The 18,461-nt window shown below is 36.7% G+C and overlaps 1 protein-coding gene across 2 annotated transcripts in view; it reads left to right on the top strand.

The window, feature by feature from the left end:
* The window catches only part of Camkmt (calmodulin-lysine N-methyltransferase), a 355,009-nt gene that overhangs the window by 289,429 nt on the left and 47,119 nt on the right, over positions 1 to 18,461 (top strand). The window lies entirely within an intron of this gene.

Genomic DNA, 18,461 nt, shown 5'->3' with positions numbered 1-18,461 from the left:
TTATATTTGCTTTCAGCGCACGATAGTCAAGAATAAATGCACTGGGCTGGGAAGGTGGCTCAGTGGTAGAGCGCTTGTCTTGCATGCATGAGACCCTGGGTTCGATTCCTCAGCACCACATAAAGCAAAAAGAAAAAAAAAGCCAGAAGTGGCGCTGTGGCTCAAGTGGTAGAGCGCTAGCCTTGAGCTGAAGAGCTGAGGGACAGCGCCCAGGCCCAGAGTTCAGACTCCACGACGGGACCAAAAAAAAAAAAGAAGAAGAAGAAGAAATATACTACCAAATGAAAGAAAGCTGACTTTGAACTTCTGGGTGAAGAACTGTAAAGTGACCAACACTTTGATTATTAGTCAGACTTCTAGATGATTTATTAATAGAGTGATGCATTATCCACAATGGGACAGAAATGTTATTAGAGTTATACTCTAGGCACGGAAGTTCCTATTTAAGGAAAAGTGAATGCATAGCATGCACCATGCCAGAAAACTAATTTCAATGTTAACAATGAGTTGGGTATTCTTGAGGTTGAGAGAAAACATTCCTGCCTTCATTGCTTTCCACAAATAAGTTGCTGGAAGTAAACGAGGTGTGCTATTTCAGTACCAATTTAGCAATACCTCTCCTCTCTATTATCAGCAACATGCACAGTTGGTTCGTGGTAGAATGCAAGCCACTCTTGTCTGTGAATAAGCATCAGGCTGACTGTGCAAGATGATAATTGCTCTGCCTGCACTTCCTTTGGCACCTACTGATCTCCGCTAAGTGGTTAGTAAAACATATTTTTGAAGGAATGTCAAGCACTTCTAAAAATTTGAAGGACTTAGTTTTTTACTGTTCTTTTTTTCTTATGTTCAAGTTTGAAGAAAGTTCACACAAAGCCATTGCTTTCACTACCATTACTCCTAGCTAATGTCTTAAATCGTAGGGTGCCAGTGTATATGTGCTGGGCATCTTTTAATCAATTGTGTTTTCTTTTGCATTACACTGTGACACTGGCTCGATGTGTTGGGATATCAAGTGACTGACTTCAAATGGATGGCAAATTCACTAAAGTGAAAATGATTGTGATAGTTCCCTCATTTCTCCCCACAGTGTATGTAAAACTGACTTTTAAAGTGTTTAGTGGATAATGGATCATGTAAGGTCAGTGCTGGCCATGGCGGCCATGGCTATTATTTTCCCTTTTCATGGGAGGGTGCTCAGCAAAATGAGATTGTCACACTCTTTTTTTTTTTGAGAGGACAGCGACAGACAGTTAAAAGCCTCTTCATGTAAGGATGTTATTTCATAAAGAACACCAGCACTGGATTATCCCCTTCACTTTAAACTTCTGCCAGCTTGTACAAAGAGATAAAACAAAATAGCCCTGGTCCCAGGGGTGGGGAAGTGCTGGCCAGCTCAGCCTGGGTCCACAAGCTTTCATTTTGATTAGTCACATGTGAGGAAAATTCACTTAGGCTGAGAGGTAAATTTAATACCGGTTATGCCCATGCTGTTCATATCACAACCATTTTCACATGATGCCACTTAATTCCCTAAGAAGCAGAAAGGTAAATGGGTGGCTGGCCAGCAAAGGTGTCACAATGCATTAAGACCAGGACTCGCTGCGGGGGATAATGGTTCTGATTGCTGTTGACTCATGTCTCCACCAACCGCCTCATGTAAAATAAGTGACATTTAAAAGACATCAAGATGTGAGAAGAGGTAAGGGAGAGCGATAGAGAGAGAGGGAAGGGTAGAAAGTATGCACTATAAAACTTGCCACCTGAACGTTGTTTCTTTTCCACCCTAAGTGCTAGGAAATGATAACTGGACATGCCATGGGTGACCTGTACTAACTAAGCTTTTAACTTCCTGTCTTGTGTTTTTAGAAGGGGGAAAAAATCTGTAAAATTGCTTCTGGGAACTGCTCCAACATGTTATCATTTATTTCCAATTTATTTTTTTTTAACTTTTATTCTTTTGCCCTCACATATCAGTCTATTCATCTCTTTAAAAGCTTTAGGCTGAATCAAGTTAGGCATTGGTAGACAACAAGAGGCAGTCTACTTTCTGAAGGCCCATTTATGTCTATTTTTATAAAGAGATTCAAATTCCAGTTTACAGTAAGCATATGCTTCAGTTGACATCTGTTTCTAAGACTTGGACGCTTTGTTTGCATAACAGTCACCAATAAATGGCCTTGTTTTAAGTCTGCTCACTGAGTTGTATGTGGGTTGTTCAGCTGGGGATTTTAGTTGCAGCTGATCCCCTACCGCTCATAGCTGATAGGAAGGGGGAAAATCCGAGAAGCCCAGTCCTATTTATTAATGCAGATTTTAACATTCTCAATGAACCACTTATCCAGTGTGATTCAGCAACCAAATCCTTATTTGCTCAGGCAGAGGAGGGGGTGCTCTTCAAAGTGCTGAATTAAAGCTTACCAGCATTTTTTTGTGGGGGGGGGGGGAAGGCAGGGGGAAGGATGGGGAGGAAGGAAAGAGCAAGGTCCTTTCTTTAGCCAGTCTGGTAATTCATAATACAAGGAAATGGAATCTTTAAACAGTACATCATAAACCAAGTTTACCTTTAATGAATTTATTGTAAACTAAGATTATCGGGTATTTGTAAAACCTGAAATCTTTCCCTTGGTGCAATCTTTATGAGTTTGTTTTTATTATTATTATTGAATATTACTTAAAAATCAGGCTTGAGTTTGAAAGAATAGATTTGTGTTTCTTCCATTGATCTGTTGTTGTTGTTGTTGGTTTTTTTTTCATTGTGAAGCTAATCTGATTCCACTTGTGTGGGAAACAGGCACAATATTAAAATATCTCAAGATGTACATGTGACTGTCTTTGGAATCATTACTGCTAATTAAAGAAGTTACTGCTTGTGTTAAGCTGTTTCAAATACAGATCTAATCCCCATAAACCACCCTTTCTTTGCCTTCCTCAAAAGGCATGCCAGCAGTTAAAAATACTCAAAGTCCAAAGTGGGGGTCTTTGGACCTTGGAGAGTAGTAGAGGGTTTTCCTTTCACTCTTGGTTTTACCTGGGGTGGGGTGGGGGGGAAGAGGTGGATCTAACCAATGAAAATATATTGTTCACTGACTTGAACATACTAAACTCCCCCCCAGATTAGCATATAATATTCAGTAATCACTGATGAAATGTGTAACAGTTTTCAGTGGGATTTACATATCAACTTTTCCTAGTGAAAGCAACAACACTAGCATGAAATCTATCTACTCCATTTACTCTTATCCAGTGCACCTACTTTCTTTTTCCCTTTAATTTTTATATATGGTAAAAATTTCATTGAAGAGAGATTTTAGATGACAGGACTGTAATTTTAAACCCAATAGAAGAGGTGTAAGCAATTTGAGCTTAGCTGAAGCATAATCTTAGGTTGTCAAGAAGAAACCCATTCTCCCTATGCTAATCAATCAGTGTATCAACCAACCAATCATCTCTTCAGCTTAGCATATATCCTAAGGTTTGATATATCTATTAACTGCCCATCATGCAGCTAGTCTCTGGATGATGAGATTCCCCTATCTTGGCATTTGGCGGCAGACGACTGAGCTATCACAGACTCAGATAAATACCAAAGTGGAGATTTCAATCCTGTTCCTGAGTACAGAGACAATCCAGAAATATTGAAAGTATTCTTAGAAGAGAATACACAGAAAATTACATTTCTCAATGCTGTGGTGTTGGTGAAAATTGTATATATTACATGATTCTTTCTCCCTCAGTACAACAATGTAAAATAAGATTATTATTATGATGATTATGATTTGGTTGCTGGTAATCAGTAAAGTTTTGGGAATCTGTTAGGAATTTGCAAGATAAATGACATACAGATACTTGAGTAAGTAAGGCTAATGATTGTTTAAAGGCTAAATTCCCTGAAAACACACAGAAGACCAATTATATAAAGCAAAACATATAATCATTATAATTCCAGTGCAAGGGATGGGTGGGTGTTACTATTTTGAAGATTGTACCTTGCTTCCTGGCCTCAGTTCAGAGATTTTCATATTGGGTAAGCTGCAGCTGAGTTTATCTTCAGACACTTCTACCTGCGATTGTGTCAGGGCATGGAAACAAGGCACTGTTTCTATAAAACTCCTTATTGAGAAATAGGAACCAAAAAATGACTTCAGTTTCATTGCTTAAGTGCATGTGACTCTGTTGAAATTGGAATGAGTAGGATCCATATCTTCAAACACTGGTTTTTTACCTGTAAGGTTTTAAAGAAAAAAATCACTCCTTAAGAAGTGAACTCTCTCACTATCTTTCAAGTTTCTCATTCTGGAAAGAAAACCCAGGTAAGGCATTTGGCAACTAAGCTTCCAATCCAAACTTGACCATTAACATACTGTGCCATGTGCAAAACAGAACGAAAACACCCACTTAATTCTTTAAGGCCTTCTTTGTAAAAATCAATATTTCTCTAAAGTACACTAGAAAAGGAGTAGTCAAATATGTCCATGATAATAAGCAGTATTTTTGTTAACAGTATTTTATATTCTTCCAAAAATTGTTTTATGTCAACCATGGTAAGAAAGGATTTAGATTTGTATAATAGCATTTGCCCAGCAAAAATCAGTAAAGTGCTGTTTGGCAACATAAGCAAATGAGAAATAAATTGTAGCTTAAATACAATGGTCTGAGCTCTAGGCCATTGTTTCAATCATTTGTTGAGGGTGAGACCAAGGAAGAGGAATGATGGAGTTCACGATAACATGAACTTTGCTGCTGGAGAGAGAAGAAAATCTGTTTGCAGTCCTGAGAAGTCCAGCATGAGTCCATAGGGACCGTGATGACTTCTTTGCTCTCAACAACTCAGCTCGTGCACTTTGATCTCAACTTCAGAACACTCTTGTGTCCTGGTGTGAAAAGGCTGATAACAATATAACAACTCTAGAATTTTTGTATTTTCCCCAGCATAAAGATAATTGTGGTGTCAAGTTAGAGCCATGGTTCAGTTTAAACAGTATATTTTGAAGGCCCTTCTTAAAGTGTTGTGATTCTCCAAGAAAACATTTCTTGCTATATGGGTTAAAGTTACAAATTTTATCAGAGCAAAGAGAAGGAGCCAAAAAAGAAACGTCAGACAGAATAAATTTTTTTATCTCTCAAGTAGCTCCTCTCATTCAAGGCTCCTCTGATTAGAGACCTACCCATTTCTATATACCACAGATAAAACCCAGACATGAAGACCCATGACATGGGCTCTACTGGACAAAGTGAAAGGATTGACTTAGAGAGAGATGATGTATTACATATGAATTCATGGTTGCTGGCTTGGGGAGTTGTAAGCATATACCTTTTGGGACCAGGACAGCCTTTCTAGCCACAATATCTATCCTGTCTTGAAATAATTGTTCTGCCAGGTTTCCAGATCATGGGTGTAGGTAAGAAAGCCGGTGAAAGTGAATTGATTCCAATTAGAAACTTACCCACACAAAAACTAATGTGTGATTGCATTTACAAGTAGATTCAGATCCTCAGTAAATGCCTCCTTTAAAACTCAATAAATCCCTTCTTGCAAAAGAAGAGGGCTTAGTTTTTATTCTGAATTCCAAAATGGATAGCAGTTGGCTATAAATGTCTACCATGAAGGAATCTATGAACTCCCTTCCTTCAAGGCCTTTATGCTCAAAGACAATGTTGTCAAAGAAATAGATCAAATAGATCTTTTTCCTCCCAGTATTAAAATTTAAACTCAAGGCCTTGAGCTTGAGCTTCAGCCTGGGTTTTTGCTGGCTATCTTGGATATGGACTGTTTATGGACTTTTCTACCCAGGCTGGCTTTAAACCATGATCCTCTAGATCTCAGCCCCCTGAGTAGTTAGGATTACAAGACATGAGCCACCAGAACCCAGTGATCTAAGTTATTTAAATAAACATTGAAGGGGATATTAGCAAGATTTCTTTGTCAAAATATGATTCATTTAAGCAGAAGAGGTCATTAAAGCTGGGATGTAAAAAGGTGAAAAAGAGAGACGAGAAGGTGAATAGAAGAGAAATTGGAGGAATCAAGGAAGGAAAGTACTAGACATAGTGAGGGGCTTCACTGGAGCCAGTACTGGGCTCTGTCTTTTCTGTGGGTCCCGTCTATAGTTGAAACAGAGAATTCTGTCAATCTGGTGATGCTGCAGTAGTCACCCAGACAAAGACACCAATAGTTGGCCACCAGTTGGAGAGAGTGAGAATCTCCCCAAAGACATTGCTTCCAGCTTGCTGTTGGAGGAACCCTTATTAGCCAGTACCTAGCCTTCTGAAGCTCTACAGGATTCTAGAAGCCCTGCACTCAGCCATTAAGCAGTGGGGCAGAGGAGGGAAGCAGACTGAGAGAAGAGAGGGTTCATACTGAATGCTTTATAAACACTCCAAATGGGTGAAAAATAATGACTCCTGACTTCTTTGTGGTTCTTAACTCACGCTGCCACAAGATTGGTTATAGGGCCCATATCACACTGTGATATGAAAGTATTAATTGAATAGGGCAATCAGAATTTCTATGTGAATAATGACTTAGAAATAATATTCTGCCTGGTTCAACAATGGAATGGGGAACCAAGGCTTCACTTGGCTCCACAGTGCTCTTGAAGAGGTCAGATTTTTTTTCAAGCCTTGAAATATATGTATTTTATTTCCTGTTTTAACTTTTAAATTGGATAGGAATTTCTTTAGAGTAACTTAAGAAGAAGCAAAAAGAAAATTAAGGGAAAGATAGGCTAAATACTAGTATTGTTTTTTAAGTTCAATTTTGATACTTTCTAACAGAGACCTTTTATCTAAATAGTAGCCTTTCCACTGAAAACAAGCCCTTGAGTTTAGCTAATAGTAATGAACTCATACAAGTTTCTGGGTTTTGAGAATTGTGAGATATTGATAGTTGAAGAAACTGAGTGAACCTCAGAAACTGTCTGTACCATATTTGCAACTTTTCCATAAATCTAAAATTATTCCCCAAATAAAACATTCATTTAAAGAAACAGCCCCAACAATGTGAATAGACTTTGCAATGAACATGTTTGAAAAATGAAAGCCCTTAACTCTATATTTATGGGAACCATTTCTTAATGTTTGGGAAAATGTATGATCATTTAAATATACTGTCCAGAGAAGCTAATATCATGTCTACCAGACTGTTCCCTTATCCAGTATTGAATCAGATAAAAGGAGGATCTCCAATCACCTGATTTCTTGGAATATCCCCCAGCACTAAAATCAGTTAATCTCTTAGCATGTTTTCTAACCAAAGCATACTGTGTTACATTATAAGTTGCTTTAAAGTTTGTGTTTTCTACTAGATTTGCTGTGTAGTGTATTCACAATCATGTAAAAGTGTTACTGTAAAAATTAAAGGCTGTCCAAACAAAACTTAAAATCTTCAAACTTTCTCTCCAAAGTATGGTAATTCTTGACTACACTAATAAACAGTTTGACATGTGTTTAAACATAATTCAATTTTTTTATCAGATCGTCTTTTCTTCAAGGTATGCCTAATGAAGTGTGTGACTATATAATAGAGGAGACAGTATTTGATTTTTAATTTTTATGTTAAATGGTTTCCACTATGTTGCATGCCCCTTTGAATTTTGTTAAATAAAAAACTAATATTAAAAATGGGTATCTGCATCACTGTGCTTACCACGTTGTTTCACTTAAACTCCTAAAGAAGGGACTATGGCCTCGGTGTAAAGGCCAGTGAAATACACACACACACACCATCATACATATATATATATATATATAATATATGTGATGAATACACATAAATGTGTGTGTTCAGTAAATATGTGGAATGAATAAATAAATGAAATCACCTTCAAATGAATTATTCCCATTCTGAAGGGAACCAGATAACTGTTTTGATTTACTCTCTTGTTCACTGGTCCTTGTTTTAGGATGGCCTCACAGTTTGGTTCATTTCTTATCATTGCAATCACTCAGCTATATATACTAACCTTTCAAATCTGCAAAAAGTAGTTAAAAGAAAGAAATTGTCCATGTTTCAACACCTATTATAATACATTTTCGAAGTATGTCAGACACATCTTTGTTAAAAATTAAACCAGGGATTGGTTTTGAGCGAATAGCCCTATATCCTTACAGATGCTGTGGATGGATGCATCTAAGCTGCTTATTATATTGATGGGTTTTGCTGCTCTGCAGCAAATGAAAACAGGCAGCTGCTTCCTCCATCAAAGCAAAAAGCAGCCTGAGTTTTTATTAACCGAGTGTTCATTTCTTCTATTGCCAAAATTCTTACACAAAACAAAAGAGCAGTTTTAGCACATTATTGCTTAACTAGACATGAACAACTGACAGCAAGTGATAAGCCTGTCTGCTTTTCACAACTGGTAATCATTTTTGGAATAGATGTTTTAATATAGTTGAATATAAATTCTGTAATTTACATCTACAATGGTACGTAAATTTATAGATCCAGTTTGTTGCAGGAGAATGAAGGCTATAATCACAAAAGGCTTTTCTCAGTGTTGTTTAATTTTTAATGACTATTTGAAAACTGGGGAAGGAAAATGAAATCAAATTCATTTCTTTAAAGAAGAAAAAAAAAGGGTGTTAAAGACAATCGTACAAGTTGGCTGGAGACATTTGTAGATGGCCCTGACAGAGCAAGACTGCTGTGTTTACAACCAGGACGTGCTTAGAACTCCATTTCCACATTAGTTGCAGTGAGCTGCCCAAGTATCTGCAGCAGTAGAAATTTCTGGAGCACAGACCATCATGTTTCCTTCATGTCAATGAATAATGATGAGAGGAGAGATGGAAAGGATAGAGCCCTGGCCATTTTGCCCAATTGAGATTCTCAGCCAGCTCTTAAATATAATGTTTACTTCTTTTCCTTCTTTTTTAAAAGATGAATATATATATATGGAATAATTGAGATGGCTTTGTTTAAAATGAGTTTATACTAGGCAGTACTAGGGCTCAAACTCAGGGCCTTGCATTTGCTAGGCAAATGCTTTACCTCTTGAGTCACACCTTCAGCCTGTTGTTTCTTCTTGTAGTTCAGTTGGCTTCTTCATGAGAAGAAGTAATATTGCAGAGCAATTCATATGAACCCTTGGTTTTATAACCTAGTGGAAGGCAACAGAGCCAAGAAGTTAAGAATAGGATGAGGGGTAAAGATGGAGAGAGTGAGTCTAATCAAGGTACATTATATACATATAGGGACATTTCACAATGAACACTACCACCCTGTGCAACCAGTTGATGGTAATAAATATATATAATATAATATTTTAGGAAGGAAGAAAGGAAGACTGTGTTTTAACCAAGTATGATAGCTGAAGTCTATAATCCTAGCTACATTGAGGATCACAGCTAGAGGCCAGCCTGGGATAAAAGTTCATAGAACTTTATCACATTCAATGACTGGGTAGTGTTATACACCTGTTATCCCCAAATATGATAGCTTATTTTCTATTATAACTTGAAGGACCCTTGGACTTAATCTATTCCCAAAGCTATCATTTTGCAGATGAGGATGCTGAAGCTCCAAAAGATGAAAATACTTCTCAATATCTTCCAGTTTGTTAATAGCAGACTCCAGATCCCTGGATGATGTTTTATTCTGCCATGAGTTCAGCCTCCTCTGTTCATGTAAAATTATAGAAAAATCCTATATGTGTCTCCTGTACATCACCCTCCCACTTATTCATGCAGCAGACCTAAGTCACAGTTGACACTTCCTTCTCCCTTGCCGCCCCTTCATCTAATTAACTAGCAAGTCTTGTCAGTGTGCCTTCTAAATATATCTCCAGTCATTTCACTTTTCTTCATTTCCACCAACCATCACCCAAAGCTACCATCAGCTCTCACCTGGATAATTGTACTAGCTTCCTATGTTGTTTTCCTCCTGTTTCCTCCTCCCTCTTGTCAATCTGTTTTCCTCACAGTAGCCTTGTCTTCTAACATAAGTTGGATATACCACTCTGCTACCTAGACTATATCATTTATTCTAAAGTATGGTTTAGTACTCGCTAGACACTATGTTGAAAATGAACTATATACTACTTGTGGGTAGGGACAGGAGGGGAAAACTGGGAGAGAGAAGGGAAGGGGTATAATTGTCCAAGAAGAAATGTACTCATTACCTGACTTATGTAACCATAACCCATCTGTATATCATCTTTATAATAACTATTTTAAAAGTGAGCAAAAGAAAGGAAGCACCCTCCAAAATAGAGTATGGCTTAGAATTCTTTTCTTCCTTTTCTTTTTAGACCCAATATTAGTACCCGATGCTTTCACTCATTGGCTAGTACTTTACCAACTGAGTCATGCCTCTGACCCCTTGTTTAGAAGTCTTAATGTATAGCCTGTAAGCCTATGGGGATCTGGCTTCTCAGCACTGCTACAGTCTGTCTTCTACTAGTTTATTCCTTTCTCATTCATTCTATAATTCCACTTGTAGAACATCAGTTCTTGCTCTTTTCAAAACTTGATTTCATGGAATTCGCCATGAACCACTTTTTCCATCCCTGTCCTCCCTCTTCTTGCTCTACATGATTGTATTCTCTGGATCTCAGTGTCAGGCCATTTGTACAGAGACTGTCTCCTTAGACTCTTCCTAGCTTCGCCCCAAGTAGATTAGGTCCCATGTGATATGTGCTTAGTATTTATTATAGTTACGGTGTGGCACATTATTTGTGGGACTGTTTATTGGAGTCCTCCTCCAGCTAGTCAGAATCATCAGTAACCATACTATCTCATTCCTTGCTGATCTGCAGGATCTGAAACACAGTTGGTGCCCAATAAATATTTGTGGAACATCCTGTGAGCCTCTTTCTGGCTCCCACTCTGGGGTGATATATCAGTGACAAAGCACAAGTGTGAGCTGGATTAAAGGAAAAGGAGATAGCGTAAAAATACTGAGGGTTTTTGACGAAACTACCTACCCATTCCAGAATTTCATTCCAGATTTTTATTTTAATAACATCTACCAGCATATTTCTTTTTCTATAGTTTCCACAGGTTAGCTTAGAGTACGCTAGCCTCTCTGCTTGAGTCTCAGATATTTGAAAAAGACGTAACTTTAGACTTTGGTGAGGTGCACATGGTAATTTAGTTTGAGGAAGGCAGAGAAATGTGTGCCTTTAGTGGATGTCAGCTGATGACAAAAAAGCCATACTTCTGTGGTGGGTATGTTGTCATCACTGAGTGAACCCTTTGGGCAGGAGGAGGCATCCTGCAGTTCTGTGTGTTGGATACTGTCTATCAAAGCCTTAATACTTACCTCTAAAAAGAACTGTAGGAGAGCAAAATGTTCTCCAATGGAAGTTATATAGGAGGCCCTGTACCTAGTGGATGCTCATATCACTTAAGTTTAGGATTTGCTTAGCTTTCAGATCAATAAGGAAAGTGATTGTTTCCTTAGCCTCAAAACTTGACATTGAACACAATTCTAAGCTATCTACCACAGTAGAAATAACAATAGCAAAGTAGTTGCATACATTAAATAGATCACATTCCCTACTCTCCCACTCACTATTTCCAGCTACAAGGATAGTTTGATTTTCCCTTTCTGCTGGCTACAGGCTTTTTGATGTCCATCAGATTTAGCAGTCCAAGTTCTGACAGACAGATGGGCAGAGAACCCAGTTTGGATTGAAAGAAAATGTGATGAAAGCAAGTAATCATGGAAATCCAAGTCTCATATAGTATTCTTTTTCCCCAGTTGTACTCTTGCTTAGCTTTTATGTAGGTCCAATGGATGAAGAAAGTCTTTTTTCCCCATAAATAAATCCATTTGGTTTATGCCGTAACCATTAAGGAATAAGAAGTATATGCCTCCAAATAACAAGAGAATGTCCTAATTTTGGACATATGTTTTAGAGAGCAAGTAATCTAGAATATACTTAATTAAAATGTCTTTTGGTGTTTCTTTTAGATCAATACTTTGGCCACTCTGCCATTAGTTGGTGAAAAGAATATGGAAGAAATACCTATAATTGATTAATAAAGTCTTAAAATATTAATAGGACAAAAACTCTTGGGATACTGCATCAGTATTCTTGGCTTGTATGATCTTTTAAAACTTATTCTCATTACTTTTTCAATGAATTTCTCTTGATCCATGAAATACCATCCTTCCAGAATGTTCTGAAACCCCACCACTGAGAAAAACTGTTTATGCTAAAACATACATGGGGAGAAGTAAGAATAGTTTCAAGTCTTGGATTTTACAGGTATCCTACAAAATTACACACAAAAGATCATATATTTCTGGGTTTTAGGTAAGCTTGGAGGTTGCATTAAAATTCCTTTGAGAAACCTCACAAGCAATTATGAATGGACTATGACTGCTAAAACTTGAAAGTAATCACTTCTTAAAGAAGGGAAAAAACTCAGAAAAGGGACTTATACTATTGTTTGTCTTAACTATTTTAATAGAACACAATAGCTCTTAAGCTATGTACACTTTTAACTTCTTTGAAAATAAAATCTATTTAAAAGAAGTATCAGCCAAACTGACACTTCTAAAACCATTGGCTCAGATACTTACAAAAGTAGGATTTGAGTGGACGAAAGTAAAGATAATTTATTGAAAGTTGTTTAAGAGTTAGTTATATTCCAGGGTGCTAGACCACTATCCCTGCTATATTAAAACAAGTGAGCGGAGTATTCAGGAGGGGGGGGAAGAGGTTTATCTTTTAGAGAGAGTTAAACTGAAGTCTTAATGAAAACACCAACAACAAGACAGAAATCATAACTGAATTTTTGCAGAATGAATGCTGCATCCTTCTCTACCAACGCTCCCACACACTCAGCATTTCTTCACTTCAATCAGCATTTTACATTTAATGAGACAACAAAGAATTAGCAGGTATCTCAGGAAAGCTCTTGATGTGACAGACGGGAAAAACAAGCAGAAGAGAACTTTAGAAAACTGTGTGTAAGATCAGAAAATTTAAAACAAACTAGAATTGTTTTTAAGTAATTAAGATATTACATTCATACAATCAGGAACAAGATGCTATAAAAAACAAATATTCAGAAAATACCATAAACAACAAAAGCGTAAAGGAAAAGCAAATAAAGATAAAGTTGACAAGTAAAAAAACACTAAGTGATGGAGCACAAGAAAAATGACAAGAAAATTAGAGGACAAGGTCACAAGATTCAACATCCAAATAATAAGAGTTAAAGAGAAAGAACAGAAAAAAAAAACTAAAAGCTAAGAAATAGCCAATTAACTTAGCAAGAAAATTTCTAAGAACTGGAGAATAGGGAGTTTCTGGATTGAAATTATCAACTGAATCATGAAAACACTCAAGTACTTGTGTCCTACACACCTTTCCAAGTAAGCTAGTTGTTTCCAAGATAGTTTGTTACCTTTCCAATGGTAACAACTAAAGTATGTGTTGCAATCAAATGAGGAAGTAAGCAAAAATGGAGGAGACAAAGGGTAGACTACCAGGAAGCCTGGAATGATGGTCAAGACTAATTTGGGCCTATCATCTGTGCATCAAGCAGAGGTCACTTAGGCCAGAAAATTCTAGAGAAAGTTACTTATGGGGTTGGTAGATTCTCTGATGGGAATAAATATATTGAAAGGAGAAATTGACAACTGAATTTTAAGATTAGATATGCATCTTAGCAATTGATAGAATAAAAATTATAAATTCAAAAAATCTACATATGAGAGAGAAACCTATGGGTTTGCTACAGTACTGAGTTTTACTCCATGATCCTACTATTTAAAAAAAAACCCAAAAACAGTGAAGAACCTCCATACTGCGTTCCAAAGTGGTTGAACAAGTTTACACTCCCACAAACAATGCAGTAGAGTTCCCTTCTGGCCACATCCCCTCCAGCATCTGTTGTTATTAGATTTCTTCATTATAGCCATTCTAACTTGGGTGAGGTGGAATCTCAGTGTTGTTTTGATTCCACATAGAGCTCCCCTATGACCCAGCAATCCCACTTTTGGGCATTTACCCAAATGATCACAAACAAGACTATACTAAAGCTACCAGCACAACTATGTTTATTGCAGCATTATTTACCATAGCTAAAATATGGAACCTACGCAGATTCTCCTAAGTAGATGAATGGATCAAGATAATGTGGTGTGTGTATACACACACACACACACACACAATGAAATTATATGCCTCCATCAGAAAGAATGACATCGCCCCATTTGTTAGGAAATGGAAAGACTTGGAAAAAATTATATTAAGTGAAGTAAACCAGGCCCAAAGAAACATAAGTTCTATGGTTTCCCTTATTTACAATAACTAGTATATGTCTGGGACAAGCAGAAAAGGTAAAAAGGCATGTACATACAACCAGATAAGATGATGTTAAACAAAATGAACCCCAAGATAGGGACACAACTGGTTTTTTCTTTCTTGATATTGTTTCTAACGTATTTATAATGTACCATGTGATTTTTTTTTTTTGTTTCTTTGTATGTTCCTCCCCCATGGCATAACTCATTTTCACTGTATTTGATATCGGTGCCCTGCATTTTGTATATATATATTTCTCTAGCTTGGGGAGGGGAAGGGAAAAAACAAAATGCTTAAATAGGGATACAGGTTGACCTATCGTAACAATAAGATGTACAAGACACTATGTTGGAAAACAAACGTTACAATTTAGACAGGGACAAGGGGGGGGGGAATAGTTGTGGAGGTGGGAGGGTAGGGGAAAAGCAGAGGAGGTAACAATGCTTGATAGCAAATGTACTCATTCCTTGCTCATATAATTGTAACCCCTATGTACAGTATTTTTACAATAAAAAAACATTTTAAAAAACCAGTGAGGATTGTCTTATCAGATTCAAAGTATATATCATAACTATAATTATAAACAACATTGAGAAGGTGGTGGAGACTGGATAAGGAACATTACATGTTTGATGTGGGAGGTAGAAATAGAAGCAAAAATTATGCTTGTCTTTCATGGTTAGGTCAGTAGGAAAAAAAAAAAACCCAAGAAGTAGAAAAACATTTTATGCAGAACTCTGACAGTAATTGCCCTAAGAATCTGCTAAGAGTTGAAAGTAATAGCTTCTAGAGAAGGGGAAAAAATACTGAGAAAAGGTGCTTATACTATTACTTGTCTTCACTATTCTAATAGAAATCAGTGGCTCTTTAAACTATGTGTATGTATAATGCCTTTTAAAATAATATTATATTTCCCCAAATAAGAATGAGAGAATTTGTTTAAAGTAACAGCTTTATTGAGATATGATTCACATACACCACAGTTCAGTCCTAATCAATATAGATTCAGAGCATGCAACCATTATCACAATCAATTGGAGAACATTTCATCACCTCCAAAGAAATCTTATACCCATTTGCAGTCATATCCCATTGACACCTAACCAGCCATCACATTGCACTCTGTGGATCTTCCTAGTCTGGACATTTCCCATACATGGAAATAGACAAGATGTGGTTCTTAGTTACTGTATGTTTTCATGTTCTAGCCCTATTGTAGATCATCCGCATCTTATTTCTTTTTATTATCAATTAATAGTCTACTGTATGAGAATGCACATTTTATTTATCTGTGCATTAGTTGAAGAACAGTCCTAATTGTTTCCACTTCTTGGCTATTTTGAATGATGTTGCTTGGGCTGGGAAGGTGGCTCAGTGGTAGAGTGCTTGCCTTGTAGGCATGAGGCCCTGGGTTCAATTCTTCAACACCATATAAGCAGAAAAAGCCGGGAGTGGTGCTGTGGCTCAAATGGTAGAGCACTAGCCTTGAGCTGAGGGACAGTACCCAGGCCCAGAGTTCAGGCCCCAAGACCAACCAAAAAAAAAAAAAACTGAATAATGTGGCTATGAATTTCTCTGTACAAGTTTATTTCTGTTGGCTTAAAGTAATTGTGCATGAGGTATTTCATTATGACATTTCTGTACATGTATATTGTGTATCCTGATCACACTCAACCCTACTATGACTCTTCCTTCCTTACCTCCTTCCATGCCTTCTTAAAACAATTTCAACAGGTTTCATTGTCTATTTTTATACATGTGAATAAACTACAACCTTATTCACCCTCTCTCTGTTGACCCTCCCCACTCCCGCTGGTACCCCCCCCCCTGCAAAATGTCTGTTTTATTTTCCTTTTCTAACTGTATAAGATTTCCTATAGTATTTTAGACAAATTATTTTAGACATAAATTATTGAAATAATTCTTTCTATCGCTTTCTCTTTCCCTGACCCCAACACCTCCTACCCCATTGATCCATGGCTTTCATTGAGATTCCTTATGCCATCTTCATCCATAGTGCCAATGTACTTTGGAACTATTCATTCCCCATCATCCTTTTCCTTTATCCTCTTCCTTTTATCCTACTAAATAGTCTTGTAAGTAGAATCATGCTGATTCTCTCTCAATCTCTCTCACTCTCTCTGTATATATGAATGTAAACATGCATGAATATTATGTTCAGGTCTAGCTTCCAAATATGATCAAAAATGCTGTTGGGCTTTTTCAGCTTAGCTTATGTCAGTCAACATGGTGTTCTTCAATTACATTTTTTTCCATTTTTCTTTATAGCTGTGTAATTTCCAGTGGTATATATGTACTGTACCTTCTTTATCCATTCATCTGGGCACCGTTGTTGGGTACCTCATTTGATTTCACAGATTGGCTTTTGTGAACAATGTTGCAATAAACATGGGCATGTAGGTATCTTTCTAGTATATTGACACTGTATAATTTCTGAATTAACATGTTTTCATTTTTCTTGTTTATGTACTTTGGGGTGGTTGATAATCTAAGTTTAACTTTTGGGGAAACTGATAGGTGGTTTTCCAAAGAAGCTGCATCATTTCCATGAGAGTTCTAGTTTTTCCACATCCTCAAGAATATTTATTGTTCTCTGATTTCTTTTTAATATGCTAGTATTTATAATCCATAGTATCAAAAACTTGGAAACTAACTTAAATATCTGTCAAGAGAAAGTAGAGTAAATGAATTCCAGTGAGCACACAGAATCTAAGCAATCATTGTAAACAGTAATGCAGGCAGTGTATTTTATTGATATTAGAGGCCATATGCCTAAACTGAGAAGATCCCACTTGTGTGAAATATCTTTATACCTAGGAAGATGGAACCATGTCAGAATGTTAACAGTGATTGTATTTCCAACGGGTGATTTTTTAAATATGTCCTTTGTATTTTTTTGTATTTAATTTAATTAAAATTTATTCTCTGTACTTCTTTGAGGAAATTATAAAACTACTTGAAAGATTATGAATTTTAGAAGACACGTTTTTGTATTTAACCAGGGCTTGAGTATAAGCTAAATATCCTTCCCCTATTTATTTTTTAAACCTCACAGGCATTTACTAAATGCATTAAAAAAATTATTCTTCATGTGATTATATACACTTAACATTGAATGTTGTCTTAGGTTCTTCAGAGAAGTTTATAGTATAGTTTGGTCTTTGTAGAGTTCTTTTTATATGAATATATGCCAGGTATTAGGATTTGGGGGCCATAGCAAAACTCGAGTAGGAGCAAATAAGAATTTTGTTATTGGAATACATGTTTTGTGGTCATACATTCTCTCTCCTACTCTTCTATCCTCCTTTGCTAGGGGAGTGACATCAACAACTTTCTTTTTCAGTGAGCTTATTTTAATTAAGGAACTATTCTAAATGTATCATAGATATTTTATTTATTTAATCCTTACAATAATCATATTAGGTTGAGACTTGTGATATTGGACAGATGTGGAGCAGAAAGAGTTTAAGTAAGCTGTACAGACTTTCAACAAAGAATTTGGTTCTAAAGCACCTATGATCTTAACAGAGGTAGTGGTTACCTTTCTGACTTTTCCCTAAATCGGATTTAAACACTTCTTTTGTTTATTTGTTTGTTGCTTGTTTTGACCCCAACTATTTCTCTCAGAAATTCTAGAGAGGCTGAGAAAGGCTTGGGTATTTCTACTACAAGTAGCCTCTTCATAGATTTACCCATTGCATCTTTTCTACATTTCCTTGACATCCTCTTCTCTGAAATGTTTGGATTTCTTATTCCTCAAAGCTGGAAATTCATCTGTTGGGTTTTTAGGGGTTTTTGTTTGTTTGTTTGTTGTTTTTTGAAATCTTTGAACTCTACATCAAAATCCATGAACAGAGTCATCAAGGCTGAGAGGACTGGCTGTTTTCTTCCAGAACCAGATCTGGGGCAAGTGCAGGGTGCTTGGAGCCCTGCCTGATGATTGAGTGTGATTACTTGGGGAGAACATGATTTTTATAAGGTTATACTTTTCCCTAAATATCAGAGTGATATAGGCTCATTGTAAAAACCTGGGAAAAATACTAAAGGGCATAGAAAAATAAATGTAAGCATTTAGAATTCGATCATCCGGTGGTAGAAATAAAGATACCACTAGTATCTGTCATTTCTAGCCATATTTCTTTTTCTCTAAGCAATTCATATCCACTTGTGAAAACT

Source organism: Dipodomys spectabilis, unplaced genomic scaffold (genome assembly GCF_019054845.1).
Source record: "Dipodomys spectabilis isolate Male_0828 unplaced genomic scaffold, ASM1905484v1 ptg000026l, whole genome shotgun sequence".
NCBI classification, from domain to species: Eukaryota; Metazoa; Chordata; class Mammalia; order Rodentia; family Heteromyidae; genus Dipodomys; species Dipodomys spectabilis.
Note: the sequence above shows the minus strand (reverse complement) of the source record. Positions and strands in the feature narration are given on the sequence as shown.